Raw genomic sequence first — 19,010 nt, 5'->3', positions numbered from 1 at the left:
CTAGGAAAGGGGGCTCTAACTGTGCCTAAAGTTTCCCAAGGAAGTGGCATTTGAACTAGGCCTTAAAGGAAGAGTGGTGTATACCAGGTAGAAGAGGGATGAAGGGAAGGCTGAAGGAGGGACAAACATTAAGGGAAGCTGGAAAAGCATGTGCAAAGGTCTGAAGGCCTGAAAGGAATGATGCGTTTGGGGGATGTTGAACAGATTACTATGTCTGGAATATATAATGTTTTGAGGTGAATGGCAGGATGTGAGTATGTCCACGTACATTGGAATTCAGTTATAAAGGATTTCTTGGCCCTCAGGCAAGCCTGTGTTGCCTGACCACTGTCCTCCGGTCCCTCCAATTCATGGCTATGTTTGTTCATTTATTTACCTATCTACCCTCCCTGTTTCTCAGATCAATTTAACTGTTCAAATTTGCTTCTGTGAATTTCTCCCTCCATGCCTGCTTCAACCTAGCTTTCCCCTCTGGTTTTTAATCTGTTCAGTTTTTCTCTCTCCTTCCTGGGTTCATAATTTCTAAATTTAATGCTTCATAATTCCTGTGTATTCCCTGGCAAGCTGGGCCACCAACTCCTATTCCCATAGAGACTGACATTATAACAACTATGTTATAAATCTAAACCCTTGCAACTCTTCTACAAATGTCTACTGCCCATTCTGGCCCAGATTTTCCTCTTAGGACATTCACATTATTTCCTACTAGTCTGATACGAGTACAATTATAAACACGTTTTCCTTTATTGATTCCCTATTCCAAATTGAATGTAATCCAAACTGCATCGACTGACATTCAAAGCCAATATATCTCCCCAAAACTACCTTTCTAGTTTATATTCCAGTACACCCTTACAAGAACTTCATGCTTCTGTAAAACCTGCTTACTATTCCCCACATAAAATGTGCATTTTCTCATTTATGTACCTTTTGTTCATAATATTTCTTCTTCCTATCATAATTCCTGACCCTCCATCTACCTGATATAATCCTCCCCGTCCTTCCGGATGCAACTAAATTGCTGGTTCCTAATCTGCTATCTGGGTGCGATCTCTTCCTCCTCAAAATTCCTACGAATCCTTGTTGATACCTCTCTTGTGGCACTAGTCACAAACTACCTGGTTGCTATTTGGGTACATATATTTGTCTCCTACTAAATTGCAAGTTCTCTAGTATCTAGGACCCTATCTTATTCAGCTTTCCATCCTCCCATAAGAAACTAATATCTGTCTATTTTTTTGAGGAAGATTAGCCCTGAGCTAACTGCTGCCAATCCTCCTCTTTTTGCTGAGGAAGACTGGCCCTGAGCTAACATTCGTGCCCATCTTCCTCTACTTTATATGTGGGATGCCTACCACAGCATGGCTTGCTAAGCAGTGCCATGTCTGCACCCAGGATCCCAACTGGTGAACCCCGGGCCACCAAAGCGGAACGTGCGAACATAACCACTGTGCCACCAGGCCAGCCCCAGAAACTAATATCTTTAATCTCTTATTTAGGTCTTGGTTAGATTTATACTTAAATATTTAATTTTTATTGAAGCTATTGTAAATGGTATGGTGTTTTAAATGTCAGTTTCCAATTGTTCATTGCTAGTATATGGAAATATGATTGATATTTGATTTATATATTGACCAGGTGTACTGCAACTTTGCTAAACTCAATTATTAGTTCTAGAAGTTTTTTTCCTAGTAGGTTCCTTGAGATTTTCTAAATGGAAAATGATGTCATATGCAAATAAGGACAGTTGTATTTCTTTCTTTTAAATCTGTATGCTTTTTATTTCTCTTCTTTATGTCTTATTGCACAGACTAGGAATTCCATTACTATGTGGGATAGTAGGGGTAGGAGAAGACATACTTGCCCTCTATCTGATGTTAGGGGGAAAACATTCAGGTTTTCACCACTAGGCAAGCTGTTATTTGTAGGTTCTTTACAGATTCCATTCATCAGGTTGAGGAGGCTCCTTTCTGTTCCTGGAGTGAAGAATTTTTATCTTAAGTAGGTGTTATGTTTAGCCAAAAGCATTTTCTGCATTAAATTATAAGATCATGTGATTCTTTTTCTATAGCATCTTTATATGGTGAATTACATTGATTGATTTTGAAATATTGAAGCAGCCTTGCATTCCTGGAATAAACCTCACTTAGTCATGGTGTATTATTCATTTTATATATGGCTGGACTTGATTTACTAACAGTTTGTTGAAGATTTTTTGCATCTGTGTTCATGAGGGGCATTGGTCATTAGTTTTGGGGGTTTTGTTTATTTGTTTGTCTTTTGCCCTTTGTCTGCTTTTAATATCAGGGTAATGCTGGCTTCATAAAACAAGGTGGGAAATGTTCTCTCCTTTTCCATTTTTCTGGAAAAAATGCTTCTGAGATTCATCCAAATTTTTGCATAAGAAAATAGTTCATTCCTTTCTATTGCTGAATAATATTTCAGTAAGTGGATGTACCACAGTTTGTTTATCCATTCACTAATTTAAGGATATTTTGGTTGTTTCCAGTTTGGAGGCAATTATGAATAGAGCTGCAACAGACATAAGGTATAAATTGTGAAAATACAGGTTGGCATTTCTCTAGGGTATACGTATACATAGCAGTAGAATTGTTTGGTTATATGTTAACCAAACTGTTTTGCCAAACTTTTTTCCAGAATTGCTGCACCATTTGGCATTCCCAAGCATTAATATATGAGAGATCCAGTTGTTCTGCATCCTTACCAGCACATGGTATGGTCAGTATATTTTATTTTTGCCATTTTAATACTTGTGTAGGAGTATTTCATTGTGGCTCTAATATGCATTTCCCTGATGACTAATGATGTTGAACCTCTTCTCATATATTTATTTGCCATCTCTATACCCTCTTCTGGGAAGTATCTAAAGTCTTTTACCAATTTTTATTTGTTTATTTATTTACAATTTTTATGGGTTGCTTGTTTTCTTTTTGTTGAATTCTGGGAGTTCTTTTTTAACAGAATTTATTTTCTAGAGCAGTTTGAGGTTCACAGCAAAATTGAGCAGAAGGTAAAGGATTTTCCATCTATCCCCTGCCCTCATGTAGCACTGACTCCTCCACTATCAAAACCCCAAATCAGAGTGGTACGTTTATTACAATCAATAAACCTACATTGACCCATCATCGGAAGTTCATAGTTTATATTGGAGTTCACTCTTGGTGTTGTACATCCTATGGGTTTTGGCAAATATATAATGAAATATATCCACTATTATAGTATCACACAGAATAGCTTCATTGCCCTGAATATCCTCTGTGCTCTGCCAATTCATCCCTTGCTCCTCCCAAACACCTGGCAACTACTGATCCTTTCAGTGGTTCCATAGTTTTGCCTTTTCCAGAATGTTGTATAGTTGGAATCATACAGTATATAGCCTTTTCAGATTGACTTCTTTCACTTAGTAATATGCATTTAAGATTCCTCCATGTCCTGATGGCCTGATAGCTCATTTCTTTTGAGCCCTGAATAATGTTCCATTGTCAAGATATCCCAAAGTTTATCAATTCACCTAATGAAGGACATCTTTGTTGCTTCCAAGTTTTGTCAATTATGAATAAAGCTGCTATAAACATTTGTATGCACATTTTTATGTAAAAATATGTTTTCAACTCATTTGGGAGAATACCAAGAAGTACAATTGCCAGATAACATGGTAAAAGTATGTTTAGTTTTGTAAAAAACTGCCACACTATCTTCCAAAATGGCTGTACCATTTTGCATTCTCACCAGCAATCAGTGAGTGTTCCTGTTGCTCCACATCCTTGTCAGCATTGGTGGTTTGCTTTTCTAAAAGGTGTGTAGCAGTATCTTATTATTGTTTTTTAATTTGCAATTCCCTAATGACATATGATGTTGAGCATCTTTTCATATACTTATTTGACATCTCTATATCATTTTGTCTGTTCCAATCTTTTGCCCATTTTGTAACTGGGCTGTTCGTTTTCTTATTGTTGAATTTTAAGAGTTCTTCGTATATTTTGGATAATAATCCTTTATCAAATGTGTGTTTTGCAAGTATTTTCTCCCAGTCTGTGGTTAGTAGTCTCATTCTCTTCACAGTGTCTTTCACGGAACAAAAAATTTTTATTTTAATGGAGTCCAGCTTATTCATTCTTTCTTTCATGGATCATGCTTTGGTGATATATCTAAAAAGTCATCGCCATACCCAAGGTCATTTAGGTTTTCTCTCACATTGTCTTTTAGGATTTTTATAGTTTTGTGTTTTACATTTAGGTCTGTGAACTATTTTGAGTTAATGTTTGTGAAGGGTGTAAGGTCTTCTAGAATCATTTTTTTTTTTTTGCATGTGGATGTCCAGTTGTTCTAGCATTATTTGTTGAAGAAGACAATCTTTGTTCCATTGTAATACCTTTGCTCCTTTGTCAAAGATCAGTTAACTATATTTATGTCAGTCTATTTCTGGATGGTTTATTCTGTTCCGTTGATCTGTTTGTCTATTATTTCACCAATACCACGCTGTCTTGAATATAGTAGCTTTATAGTAAGTCTTAAAGTGTCAGTCCTTAAACTTTCTTCTTTTCCTTTAACATTGTGTTGGCTAATCTGGGTCATTTGCCTCTCCATATAAAATTTGGAATCAGTTTGTTGGTATTCACAGAACTTGGTGGAATTTTGATTGGGATTGCACTAAATCTGTAGATCATCTTGGGAAGAACTAACATCTTAACAATATTGTCTTCCTATCAATAACCATGGAATATCTATTTAGTTTTTCTTTGATTTCTTTCATCAGAATTTTGTGGTTCTCCTTATATAGATATCATGCATATTTTGTTAGATTTGTATCAAAGAATTTCTTTTGATTGTTAATATAAATAGTATTGTGTTTTTTTCAGCCTTATTGAGGTATAATTGACAAATACAATTGTAAGATAAAGTGTACATCATGATGATTTGATATACACATACATTGTGAAAAGATTTCTCCCATCTGGTTAATTAACACATCCATTACCTCACATATGTACGTATATATGTGTGTATATATGTCTATATATGTATGTAGAGCATTTAAGTTATACCTTCTTAGCAAATTTCAATTATGCAATACAGTGTTATCAATTATAGTCACCATGTTGTACATTAGATCCACAGACCTGATTCATCTTGTAAGTGAAAGTTTGTGCTCCTTTACCAACCTCTTTGTATTTCCCCCACCCCCCAGCTCCTGACAACCAAGTTTCTTGTCTCTGTTTCTAAATGGCACTGTTTTTAATTTCAAATTCCACTTGTTCATTGCTGGTATATAGGAAAACAGGTGACTTTTGTATGTTGACGTTGTATGCAGGATACAACTAATGAACTCTTATTAGTTTCAGGATTTTTTTGTCAATGCTTTCAGATTTTTGAGATAGTCATCTACAAACAAAAACAGTTCTATTTCTTCTTTCCCAATCTATATTATTTTTTTATTTCCTTTTCTTTTCTTATTGCATTAGCTAGAACTTCCAGTATGATGTTGAAAGACTGTGGTGAGAAGGGACATACTTGCCTCATTCCTGATATTAGTGGAAAAGTTTCTAGTTTCTTACCATTAAGAATGTTAGCTGTAGATTTTGTGCAAGATCTCTATAAATTTGAGGATGTTCTACTCTATTCCTAGTTTGCTGATAGTTTTTAATCAGAAATAGGTGTTTGATTTTGTCAAATACTTTTCTGCATATATTGATATGATCATTTGATTTTTCTTCTTTAGCCTCTTGATGTGATTGGTTACATTAACTGATTTTCACATGTTGAACAAGCCTTGCACACTAGGTTGTTCTTTTTATACATTGTTGGATTCAATTTGCTAATAATTTGTTAAGGATGTTTGCATCTATGATAATGAGAGATATTGTTCTGTAGTTTTTTCCCTGTAATGTCTATCTTGGTTTGCTATTAGGATAATGCTGGCCTCTAGAATGAGTTAGGAAGTATTCCCTCTGTTTCAGTCTTCTGGAAAAGATTGTTGGGGATTGGTATAATTTGTTTTTCAAATGGTAAAATTTACCAGCAAACCCACCTGGCCCCGGTGCTTTCTGTTTTGGAATGTCATTAATTATTGATTTAATATCTTTAATAGATATAGACCTACTCAGATTTTCTATTTCTTCCTGTGTGCATTATGGCAGATTGTGTCTTTCAAGAAACTGGTCTATTTCATTTAGGTTATCAAATTTGTGGGCATGGAACTGTTCATAATATGCCTTGACTATCCTTTTAATATCCATGGGATCTGTAGTGATATCCACTCTTTCATTTTTGATATTTGCGATTTCTATCTTCTCATTTTTCAGTTAGTCTGACTAGAAGCTTATGGATTTTCTGGATCATTTCAAAGAATCAGCTTTTGGTTTTGTTGATTTCCTGTTTTTAATTTAATTGATTTTTGCCCTAATTTTTATTTCTTTTCTTCTACTTATTTTGGATTTGATTTGCTTTTTTAGTGTGTGTTTCCTAATGTGGAAGCTTAAGTTATTGATTTTCTTTCTTTCTTCTTTTCTAAAAGATGCATTCAATGCGATAAATTTCCCAAGTACTGCTTTCATTACACCTCACAAATTTTGATAAGTTGTATTTTCATTATCATTTAGTCCATTATAATTTTTAATTTCTCTTGAGATTTCTTCTTTGACCCATGTGTTATTTAGAAGTATGGTGTTTAATCTCCACATGCTTTTAGATTTTTCAGCCATCTTTCTGTTATTGATTTTTCATTTAATTCCACTGAGGTCTGAAAGCAAACGTTGTATCATGTCTATTCTTTTAAATGTGCTAAAGTGTCATTTATTTATTTAATTGAGGTGCCTTCTTTAATTAATTTATTTTTTATTGTGGTAACATTGGTTTATAACATAAATTTCAGGTGGACATCATTATATTTCAATTTCTGTGTAGATTACATCATGTGTACCACCCAAACACTAATTACAATCCATCACCAAACATAAGTGTCTAATTACCTCTTTCGCTCTCCACACTTCCCCTCTGGTAACCACGAATCCAATCTCTGTCTCTATGTGATTGTTGTTATTTTTAACTTCTATTTATGAGCGAGATCAGATAGTATTTGACTTTCTCCCTCTAAATCCTTTCACTTAGCATAATACCCTCAAGGTCCATCCGTGTTTTCACAAGTGGCCAGATTTCATCATTTCTTATGGTTGAGTATTATTGCATTGTGTGTATATACCACATCTTCTTTATCCATTCGCCCCTTGATGGGTACCTAGGTTGCTTTCAAGCCTTGGCTATTGTGAATAATGCTGTGATGAACATAGGGGTGCATGTATCTTGATGCATTCATGTTTTCATGTTCTTTGGATAAATACCCATCAGTGGAATAAGTGGATCATATGGTAGTTCTATTCTTAATTTTTTGAGGAATTTCCATACCATTTTCCATCGTGACTGTACCAGTTTGCACTCCCACCAGCAGTGTATGAGAGTTCCCTTCTCTCCACATCCTGTCCAACACTTGTTGTTCCCTGTCTTGTTAATTATAGCCATTCTGATGGGAGTGAGGTGATATCTCATTATAGTTTTGATTTGCATTTCCCTGATAGTTAATGATTTTGAACATCTTTTCATGTGCCAGTTGGCCATCTGTAATCTTCTTTGCAGAAATTTCTTTTCAGATATTTGGCCCATTTTTCAGTTGGGTTTTTCAGTTTTTTGTTGTTGAGATGTATGTGTTTTTTGTATATTTTGGATATTAACCCCTTATCAGATATACAGTTTGCAAATATCTTCTCCCAATTGTTAGACTGTCTTTTCGTTTTGTTGATAGTTTCCTTTGCTGTGCAAAAGCCTTTTAGCTTCATGTAGTCCCATTTGTTTATTTTTTCTACTGTATCCCTTGCCTGGTCAGACATGGTAATTGAAAGTATGCTGCTAAGACTGACGTCAAAGAGCATACTGCCTAAGTTTTCTTCTAAAAATTTCACGCTTTCAGGTCTTACATTCAACTCTTTAATCCACTTTGAGTTAATTTTTGTGAATGGTGTAAGATAATGGTGTACTTTCATACTTTTGCATATGGCTGCCCAGTTTTCCCAATACCACTTATTGAAGAGATTTTCCTTTCTCCATTGTATGTTCTTGGTTCTCTTGTTGAAAATTAGCTGTTGATAGACGTATGGGTTTATTTCTGGGCTCTTGATTCTGTTCCATTGATCTGTGTTTCTGTTTTTGTGCCAGTACCATGCTGTTTTGGTTACTATAGCTTCGTAGTATAGTTTGAAATCAGGTAGTGTGATACCTCCAGCTTTGTCTTTTTCCTCAGGATTGCTTTGGCTATGTGGGGTCTTTTGATATTGTATATAGATTTTAGGATTCTTTGTTCTATTTATGTGAAAAATGTTGTTGGAACTTTGTTAGGGATTGCAATGAATCTGTAGATTCCTTTAGGAAGTATGGATATTTTAACTATGTTAATTCTTCTGATCAAAGAGCACAGAATATCTTTCCATTTCTTTGTGTCTTCTTCAATTTCTTTCAACAATGTTTTATACTTTTCAGTGTACACATGTTTCACCTCTTTGGTTAGGTTTATTCCTAGATATTTTATTCTTTTGGTTGCATTTGTAAAAGGGATTCTAATCTTAATTTCTCTTTCTGCTAATTTCTTGTTAGTGTATAGAAACACAACTGATTTTTGCATGTTAATTTTGTATCCTGCAACTTTACCGTATTCATTTATTATTTCTGAAAGTTTTTTAGTGGATTCTTTAGGGTTTTCTATACATAAAATCATGCCATCTGCAAATAGTGACAATTTCACTTCTTCCTTTCCAATTTGGATCCCTTTTATTTCTTTTTCTTGCCTGATTGCTCTGGCTAGGACTTCCAATACTATGTTAAATAAGAGTCGTGAACATGGGCATCCTTGTCTTGTTCCTGTTCTTAGAGGGATCGTTTTCAGTATTTCTCCATGGAGAAAAATATTAGCTGTGAGTTTGTCATATATGACCTTTATTATGTTGAGGTGCTTTCCTTCTGTACCCATTTTATTCAGAGTTTTTATCATAAATGGACGCTGTATCTTGTCCAATGCTTTCTCTGCATCTATTGAGATGATTGCGTGATTTTCATTCTTCATTTTGTTAATGTGGTGTATCACGTTGATTGATTTGTGGATGTTGAACCATCCCTGCATCCCTGGAATAAATCCCACTTGATCATGGTGTATGGTCTTTTTAATGTATTGTTGTATTCGACTCGGTGGTATTTTGTTGAGGATTTTTGCTTCAACGTTCATTAGTGATATTGGCCTGTAATTTTCTTTTTCTGTGTTGTCCTTGTCTGGTTTTGGTATCATGGTAATGTTGGCTTCATAGAATGAGTTAGGAAGCTTCCTTTTCTCTTCAATTTTTTAGAAGAGTTTGAGAAGGATAGGTATTAAGTCTTCTTTGAACGGTTGGGAGAATTCACCAGGGAAGCCATCTGGTCCTGGACTTTTATTTTTCTGAGGTTTTTGATTGCTGTTTTGATCACCTTACTGGTGATTGGTCTATTCAAATTCTCTATTCTTGATTCAGCTTTGGAATGTTGTATGATTCTAAGAATTTATACATTTCTACTAGATTATCCAATTTGTTGGTATATAGCTTTTCTTAGTATTCTCTTATAATCTTTTATATTTCTGAGGTGTCTGCTGTAATTTCTCCTGTTTCATTTCTGATTTTATTTATTTGAGCCTTCTCTCTTTTTTTCTTGGTGAATCTAGCTAAAGGTTTGTCAATTTGGTTTATCTTTTCAAAGAACCAGCTCTTGGTTTCATTGATTTTTTCTATTTTTTAGCCTCTATTTCATTTATTTCTGCTTTTATTTTTATTATTTCCTACCTTTTACAGATTTCAGGCTTTGTTTGTTCTTTTTCCAGGTCATTAGGTGCACTGTTAGATTGTTTATTTTATATTTTTCTTGTTTGTTGAGCTAGGCCTGTATTGCTATAAACTTCCCTCCTAGGACTGCTTTTGCTGTATCCCATTGATTTTGGCGTGTTGTATTTTCATTCTCATTTGTGTCCAGGTATTTTTCTACTTCTCTTTTGATTTCCTCATTGACCCAATTGTTGTTCATTAGAATTTTGTTTAATCTCCACATATTTGTGTCTTTTCTGATTTTCTTCCTGTAGTTGATTTCTAGTTTCATAACTTTGTGGTCAGAAAATATAATTGGTATTATTTCAACCTTCTTAAATTTATTGAGACCTGTTTTGTGGCCTAATATGTGATTAATTCAGGAGAATTTTCCATGTGCATTTGAAAAGAATATGTATTCTGTGGTTTTTGGATAGAATGTTCTGCATGTATCTACTAAGTCCATCTGGTCCAATGTGTCATTTAAGGCCAATGTTTCCTTATTGACCTTCTGTTTGAATCATCTATCCATTGGTGTACATGGAGTGTCAAAGTCCCCTACTATTATTGTGTTGCTGTTTATTTCTCCTTTTATGTCTGTTAATAATTGCTTTATATATTTAGGTGCTCCTCTGTTGGGTGCATAGATATTTACAAGTGTTATCTCCTCTTGCTGGATTGTTCCCTTTATCATTATGTAGTATCCTTCTTTGTCTCTTGTTACAGTTTTTGTTTTAAAGTCTATTTTGTCTGATAAAAGTAATGCTATCTCAGCTTTCTTTTCTTTGACATTTGCATGGAATATCTTTTTCCATCCCTTCACTTTCAGTTTGTGAGTGCCTTTAGGTCTGATGTGGGTCTCTTGTATGTAGCATATTTATGGGTCTTTTATTATCCAATCAGCCACCCTATGCCTTTTGATTGGAGCATTTAGTCCATTGACATTTAAAGTACATTTTGGTAAGTACGTACTTTTTGCCATTTGGTTACTTTTTTTCTGGGTGTTTTAGCAGTTCTTCTCTCTTCCTTTTTTCTTTTATTGCTCTCTTCCTTCATGGTTTGATGGCTTTAGTATTATGCTTGCCTTCCTTTCTCTTAAATATTTGTGTATTTATTATAGGTTTCTGGTTTATGATTACCATGTAGTTTATATATTATAACCTATGTATACAACAATCTATATTGAGTTGATGGTCTCTTTCACTTGCCTCTTTCTAAAAGCTGTACTCTTTTACTCCCCTCCTCCCAAATTTTATGTTTTTGATATAATATCTAACCTCTCTTAGTGTGTGTGTGTGTGTATCCACTACCCTCTTTTGGAAATGGGTAATTTTAGTACTTTTGTGTTTTGACCTTCATATTATCTTCATAGGTGGTTGATCTGCTGTCTTTACTGTATTTTTGCCTTTACCAGTGATTTTATTGGAGTGTTTTTTGGATAATTCTGTTATTCCTATTTGTGGTCTTCTCTTTCCCACTTAAATACGTCCCTTTAGTATTTCTTGTAGAACTGGTTTCTTGGTGATAAACTCCTTTAGTTTTTGCTTATCTGGGAAATTCTTTATCTCTCCTTTCATTCTGAATGATAACCTTGTAGCTGTGTAGAATATTCTTGGCTGTAGGTTTTTCCCTTTCAGCACTTTAAATATATCATGCCACTCCCTTCTAGCCTCTAAGGTTTCTGCTGAGAAGTCAGCTGAGAGCCATATGGGGTTTCCTTTGTATATAACTTGTTGCTTTTCTCTTGTAGCTCTTAGGATTCTTTATCTTTAATTCTTGACATTTTAATCATAATCTATCTTGGTATGGGCTTTTTTGCGTTTTCTTGTTTGGCGCTCTCTGTGCTTCCTGTACGTGGATGTCTGTTTCCTTCCTTAGGTTATGAATGTTTTCAGCTATTATTTCTTCAAATAGATTCTCTGCCCCTTTGTCTCTCCCTTCTTCTTCTGGGACACCTACAATACAATTGTTAGTGTGCTTAATGTTGTCCCAGAGTTCCCTTTAGACTGTTCTTGTTATTTTTGATTCTTTTTACTTTCATCTGTTCAGCTTGGGTAATTTCCTCTAGTCTTTTGCTGATCCATTCTTCTGTATCATCTACTCTGCTACTGAATCCCTCTAGTGAATTTTTTATTTCCAGTATTGTATTCTTCATTTCTGATTGGTTCTTTTTTATATTCTCCAGTTCTTTGTTGAAGTTCTCACTGAGTTCATCCATTCTTCTCCCATGACGAGTGAGCATCATTATGACTTTTTCTTTGAAATCCAGTAGATTGTTTATTTCTGTTTCATTTAGTTATTTTTTCTGGTGTTTTGTCTTGTTCCCTTTCTTGGAACATATTTCTTTGCCTCCTCATTTTGCCTTTCTCTGTGCTTATATTTATGTATTAGGTGGGTCAGCTACATCTCCTGATCATGGAGAGATGACGTTATGCAAGAGATCCTTTATGGGGCCCAGCAGTGTACTTCCCTCTCATCACCAGTTCCAAATGTTCCAGGGCTGTCCTCGGTATGGGCTATGTGTGTCTTTCTGTTGTGGCAAGGTTGCTCTTGCTCTAGGTGTTCAGGGAGGCTAGTCTATCCCCCTGGCTGGCTGGTTGTAATGCTCAGCTGCATGTAGCTGCTATGGACCCTTCAGTCACCTTTTTGGGCATGGGGAGCCCCAGCACAGTTGGCTGCAAGGTTTAATAGCACATTCCTGTTGCAGTTTTTCTGTTAAGTGAATAGGTCCCCAGTGTGGCTGGCTGCTAGGCTCAGGGGGTTACAATTGCCATAGACCTCTAGCCTGCAAGGCTGTTTTTAGCTGTCCTAGGATTGCAGCTGAGTGGGGCTGGCCCCAGGCATGGGATCACTCAATTGTTTCAGGTTTTGGAAGGTGGGGCCGATCCCCTATCTGGCTGTTTGAGAAACACAAGTCTTCTGCCACTGACTAGCCCCACCACTCACAAGGCCATACACACGATCAACACCATCCTGCCATATGTTTGTGCTGCAACCCCCTGAAGTGGACCAAGTCACCCACTGCAGAGGCCCCACACACTCCACTAATGCTCCACACACTCCACCTGCTCCTCATGAATGCTCTGCCCAGTTAAGGGCAACCCACTGGCCTGGCTGCAGAGGATCCAGGAAGCCAGCCTATGCTGGTCCACAAGTCTCAAAGGGCCTGCTATTCCTTGGGCCAGTCCCTAGCGCAAGCTGCCTGCCCTGACTGAACTGGATTAAATTGGTGTTCCAGTGGGTTGTGTAGACCCTGTGCTAACAGGCCAGGGGAAGAACTCCAATGGTGTCTGCCAGCGTCTGTGTCAGCACACCTGTATTAGGTCACAATAATGGTTGCTGCTAATGTCTCAGTCCCTGGAGAGGTCTCACCTCTCACTGAGATGCACCCAGAGCCTATCAGGTGAGTCTCTTTTCAAGAAAGGACTGTGCACCTTTCTTCCTGCTGATTTTAGGTTGCTTTAAAAAACTGGTGAATTTGTGTGTGGGCCCTTCAAGAGCCATCTTTTTTCCACTTATGCCCCATAGCTTTTCTATGGGTATTCCCTGCAGTAGTTACTAGCCAGCAAAGCTGGATATATTATGACACTTGTCTCAGCAGTACTGAGTCCAAAGGATGCTTATAGCAGCAATGCTCCCCTACTCAGGTCCCCCATTCCTCCAGGGAAGGCTGCATACCTTAGGATTACTCTTGGCCAGCCACGAAGCTCCTTGGCTTGTGAAGGTCGCTTTTTTTCTCTCCAGAAAGAGACCTCTGTCTCTTCCACTTCAGTCAAGACTGTCCCCTGTTGTGGGGGTTCTTTTTATCCAGTTTTCAGTTCCCTCTCAGGGATAATTGTTCCAAGAATCGTTGTACATTGGTTGTACCCATGGGAGGAGGTAAGTTTAGAGTCCACCTACACCACTATCTTGACACCAACACTGAGGTGTCTTTTAAGGCCTCAAATTTGTTCTATCTTGGTGAATGTTCCATGTGAGCCTGATAACAATGTGTATTCTGTTGTTATGGGATGAAGTATTCTATAGATGTCCATTAGATCCATTTGACTGATAATGCCCTTGAGTTCAACTACATCCATACTGTTTTCTGCCTGGTGGATCTGTGCATTATTGTAGAGGGATGTTAATGTCTCCTGCCATAACAATGGATTCATTTATTTTTTTCTTACAGTTCTCTCAGTTTTTACCTATCATATTTTGATGCTCTGTTGGTAGGTGCATACACATTAACCATTGCTATGCCTTCCTAGAGAAGTGACCTCTTTATCATTATATAATACCCCTTTATCCCTGATAAGTTTTCCTTGATGTAAAGTGTGCTGTCTCTGAAATTAATATAGTTACTCCTGCTTTCTTTTGCTTAATATTAGCATGGTATGTCTTTCTTCATCCATTTGCTTTTAATCTATATGTGTCTTTATACTTAAAGTGGGTTTCCTGTAGACAATATATAATTGGGTCTTGTTTTTTGATCCACTCTGACAATCTCTGTCTTTTAATTGGTATATTTTCACCATTGATGTTTAAAGTGATTATTGATATATTTGAATTAATATTTATCATAATTGTTACTGTTTTCTATTTGCCTCTCTTGTTCTTTGTTCCCATTATTGTCTTCCAGTCTTTTTCTGCATTTTTTTCATTTTTAATTGAGCATTTTATATGAACCTACTTTTTATCCTTTCTTAGCATATCAGTTATACTAATTTTTTTTTTTGCCATTTTTAGTGCTTGCCCTACAGTTTGCAATATACATTTACAACTAATCTAAGTCCCCTTTCAAATAACACTATACTGCTTCATGGGTAGGTTGAGTCCATTATAATAACAAAATAATCCTAATTATTCCCTCTCATCCCATATATCATTGCTGCCATTCATTTCACTTATGTGTAAGCATACATATATATACATAATATATGGTATACATTCCATCATACGGAATACTTTTTTGCTATTATTATTTTCAACAAACTGCTATCTGTTAAACTGATTAAGAATAAGAAAAAATAAAAGTTTTTATTTTACCTTCACTTATTCCTTCTTGATACTCTTCCTTTTCTCAAATTAGAAGAAAAGAGGCAACTGTAAAACAAAATGAGAGCATTTATTTGGGGTCTTAGAATTGAAATTTGGGGAAGACAGGTTCTTGCAGCAGCCAGAATAGTGTCCCCTTGATGAGTAAAAGTCAGGAATTTTTATTAGCAAAAAGGAGATCCCAGACATATTACCTCAATTGTTTGTTGAGATTTATGATTAGAGGGTAAATTTTTGTTACAGTTCATTGGCGTACTCAAGGACATCTTCTTACCAGAAAAAGTATATTTTTGCACAGTCCTTCAGAAAGTTCTTTCTTTGCAAATAACTCCCTTTTGGAAACTCAGCCAGGTAAGCACAGTTTCATATTTTTAACAAGATGGAGTCCAGAGTACAAAATGTAGTCACTGCTGACAACTTGTTTCACACTTTTTTTATGCAGATCTGAATTTCTGACCTATATTATTTTCCTTCTTTCTGAAGAATTTAACATTTTTTTTGCATGGCAGGTCTACTGGCAACAAAGTCCCTCAATTTTGTTTGTTTAAGAAAGTCTTTATTTCTCCTTCACTTTTGAAGGATAATTTCACTGGGTAAAGAATTCTAGATTGGTGGGTTTTTTCTCTCAACACTACTTATTTCACTCCACTCTTCTTGCTTCCATGGTTTCTGAGGAGAAATCAAATGTAATTCTTATCTTTGCTACTCTATAAGTGAGGTGTCTTTTTCCTCTGGCATCATTCAAGATTTTTTTCTTCATATTTGGTTTTCTGCAATTTTAATAAGATATGTCTAGGAGTAATTCTTTTGGCATTTATCCTGCTTGGAGTTCTCTGATCTTCCTAGGTCTGTGGTTTGGTGTCTGATGATAATTTGGGGGAATTCTCAATCAATATGGTTTTAAACCATTCTTCTATTCCTTTCTCTCTTTCTTCTCCTTCTGGTATTCCCATAATGTGCATGTTACACTTTTTGTAGTTGTCCCACAGTTCTTGGATATTCTGTTATCTTTTCCGTACTTTTTTCCAAAGGTCATATTTGTTTATTTTCTTGTATACATTGAAAGTTTATTTTTAGTAGAATAAGAAACCCTCATACACTGCTTGTGGGAATGCAAACTGGTGCAGCCACTATAGAAAACAGTATGGAGATCTCTCCAAAAATTAAAAATAGAAATACCATATGATCCAGCTATTCCACTTTGGGGAATTAATCAAAGAATATGAAAACACTAATTCAAAAAGATATATGAACCCCTATGTTCAGTGCAGCAATATTCATAATAGCCAAGATTTTTCAGTAGTTTTTACTCTTTGCTTTTCAGTTTTGGAAATTTCTTTTAACATATCCTCAAGCTCAGAGATTCTTTCCTCAGCCATATTCAGGCTACTAATAAGCCCATCAAAGGCATTCTTCATTTCTGTTACAGTGTTTTTGATTTCTATCATTTCTTTTTGGTTGTTTCTTAGAATTTCCATTTCTCTGCTTCCATTGTCCATGTTCTTGCATGCTGTCTACTTCATTCATTAGAGCCCTTAGCACATTAATCACAGTTGTTTTAAATTTCTAGTCTGGTAATTCCAACATCTCTACCATATTTAAGTCTGGTTCTGACACTTGCTCTGTTTCCCCAAAATATTTTTGCCTTTTAGTATGCCTTGTAATTTTTTCTTGATAGCCAGGCATGATGTAGTGTGTAAAAGAAACTGCTATAAATAGGCCTTTAGTAATGTGGTGTGTGATGTGAGGGGAGGGGAAGCATCTATAGTCCTATGATTAGGTCTCAGTCTTTTAGTGAGCCTGTGCCTCTAGACTGTGAACTTCACAAGTGCTTCTCAGTTCTTCTCCCCTTAGGTGGGACAGGATGGCTAAAGTGGACTGGAGTTGTGTATTTCTCTTCTTACACATAGAAGGGTAGAGAGGGCTAAAGTTGGGTATTTACTCTCCCTCAGCTCAGTTAGTCTCTGAAAAACTCTTAATAGTTTAGAATCTGGTCAAACACTTTTATTGAAGGCAGACCTTGCTAAGAAAAACAGAATGCTCTGGCATACTTCAAAATAGTTACTTTTTCCCTCCCCCTGCTGGAAGTATGAAGGGATTTTTCTCCAATATTTACTTTGAGGACCTAATATGGCTCTTCGAGGTAAAATTCACAAAAGTGTGGGGACTTCCCCAAGACTGGGTCTCCCTGGAGCTTTCAACTTTCAGACTTGTCCACATGGAGCCTCTAGCAACTCAATAATTACAGTTTAGGTTTTCCTAGCCCAGTACTGTTTCTTGCATAGGTTTCTGCTCTGGTAAGCTGTAATTCTTTGTATTCACCTGTCTGTCTCTCCAATTTGGGAGGCAGTGGTTTGCCTTGTGACTTCACTTCTCTAATCATCTAAGAAGAGCTGTTTGCTCAGCTTTTTACTTGTTGTTAGGATGGAGTGACTACTTCCAAGTTCCTTACGTGCTGGACTGGAAATTGTTAGTCTCCATTTGCTTTGTAATTCTGTCTCTTTGTATTTTAAGTGTTTCTCTAAGTATTATAATACCTAAATTTTCATAGACAAATTAGTTAATATTTAACAACTTCTAGTAAAATGCAGAACACCTGAAACCATATAAGTTTTGACATCTACCTATCACTGACCTTTTTTTTTATAGCTGTCATAAAAAATCCCATATAGTGATGTTATAAGTTTGGCTTTCAACATTCATACAAATTTTTTAAAATATTAAAAGGAAAAGATAATGCTTTTTACTCAGATTTTTCCTTGATGCCTTAAGAACCAAATCCCTTTGATATCATATTCCTTTAACCTGAATACCTTGTATTAGCATTGTTTGTTTTTTTTTACCAGATCTGCTATCAATGATTTCTCTTAGTTATTCCTCCTCTGACAATGTCTTTATTTTACTTTCATTCTGAAGAATATTTTCCCTGGATATAGAATTCTGTATTAACAGTTCTTTTCTTAGAGCACTTTAAAAATGTTGTTCCACTGTCTTGTGGTCTCTATGGTTTTAATGAAAAGCCCAGTTACTCAAATCATTTTCCACTGCAACTGCTCTGTCCTTTTTTTACTAGTTGCTTTCTCGATTTTTTTTAATATGTGGTTTTCACCAGTTTTATTATGACTTGGACATGTTTTTCTCTGAGTTTATCCTCGTTTGGGGTTTTCTGAGTTCTCTGCTTGCTTACTCCTCACCTCACAGACCCACAGACATGAATATTAGAACTTTTTATGTTGTCTTAAAGATCCCTCTTTTCTTCTAAATTTTCCTCTTTTCTTCAAATTGAATAATTTCTTTTGCTCTAACTTCAAGTTCATTGTCTCTTTTCTCTGTTATTTCCATTATGCTAATGAGTCTATCTAGTGAGTTTTTCAGATATTATATTTTTCAGTTCTATAATTTACATTTGGTTATTACTTTACAGTTTCCATGTCTCTGGTGAACTTCTATCTTTCCATTCACTGAAAGTATTTTTACCTTTATCTCATGGAGTATAGTTAAAATATCTGCTTTAAAGCTTTTGATAATTCCAACGTTTTGATCATCTTAGGATTGGCATTATTGCATTATTTTTTATGTTGAACATTTGTCATGTTTTCCTGGTTCTTTTCGTGTTGCATAATTTTGGATTATATCTTGAATTTTTAATGTTATGTTGTGTAGACTCTGTATTTTGCTTTAATCCTCTGGCGATTGTTATTTTTCTTGCTGTTTTTTTTAAATAGACAATCAATCCAGTTATGTTCAAACCACAAGTTCTGTCTTGCATTCTGTGAGCAGGGATCTAATCTCAGTTCAATTTTTAAGACCATTCTTAAATTACTTTTGTTCTGTCTCATGCATGTATCACTCATGGCTTAGTCTGAGACTTGGATCATGGTTTAAAACTATTCCATTTTTAAGGCTTTTGTTAAGCTGCTTTGAGTCTGTCCCAATTACGTGCAGTTCAGCAGTAAGCCCAAGATTTTATAGGTTTGTATACAGAATTAAAGGATCCTCTTCTCTTGTTTTTCACTTCTCTTAACCCCCCTCCAACTCTTCCTGGGCCACAAGGTCTCTTTTCTCATTTTCTGTGACCCAAAA

The sequence above is a fragment of the Equus asinus genome, chromosome X, assembly GCF_041296235.1.
Source record: "Equus asinus isolate D_3611 breed Donkey chromosome X, EquAss-T2T_v2, whole genome shotgun sequence".
NCBI classification, from domain to species: domain Eukaryota; kingdom Metazoa; phylum Chordata; class Mammalia; order Perissodactyla; family Equidae; genus Equus; species Equus asinus.
The sequence above is the reverse complement of the archived record's forward strand: the minus strand, read 5'-3'. Positions refer to the sequence as shown.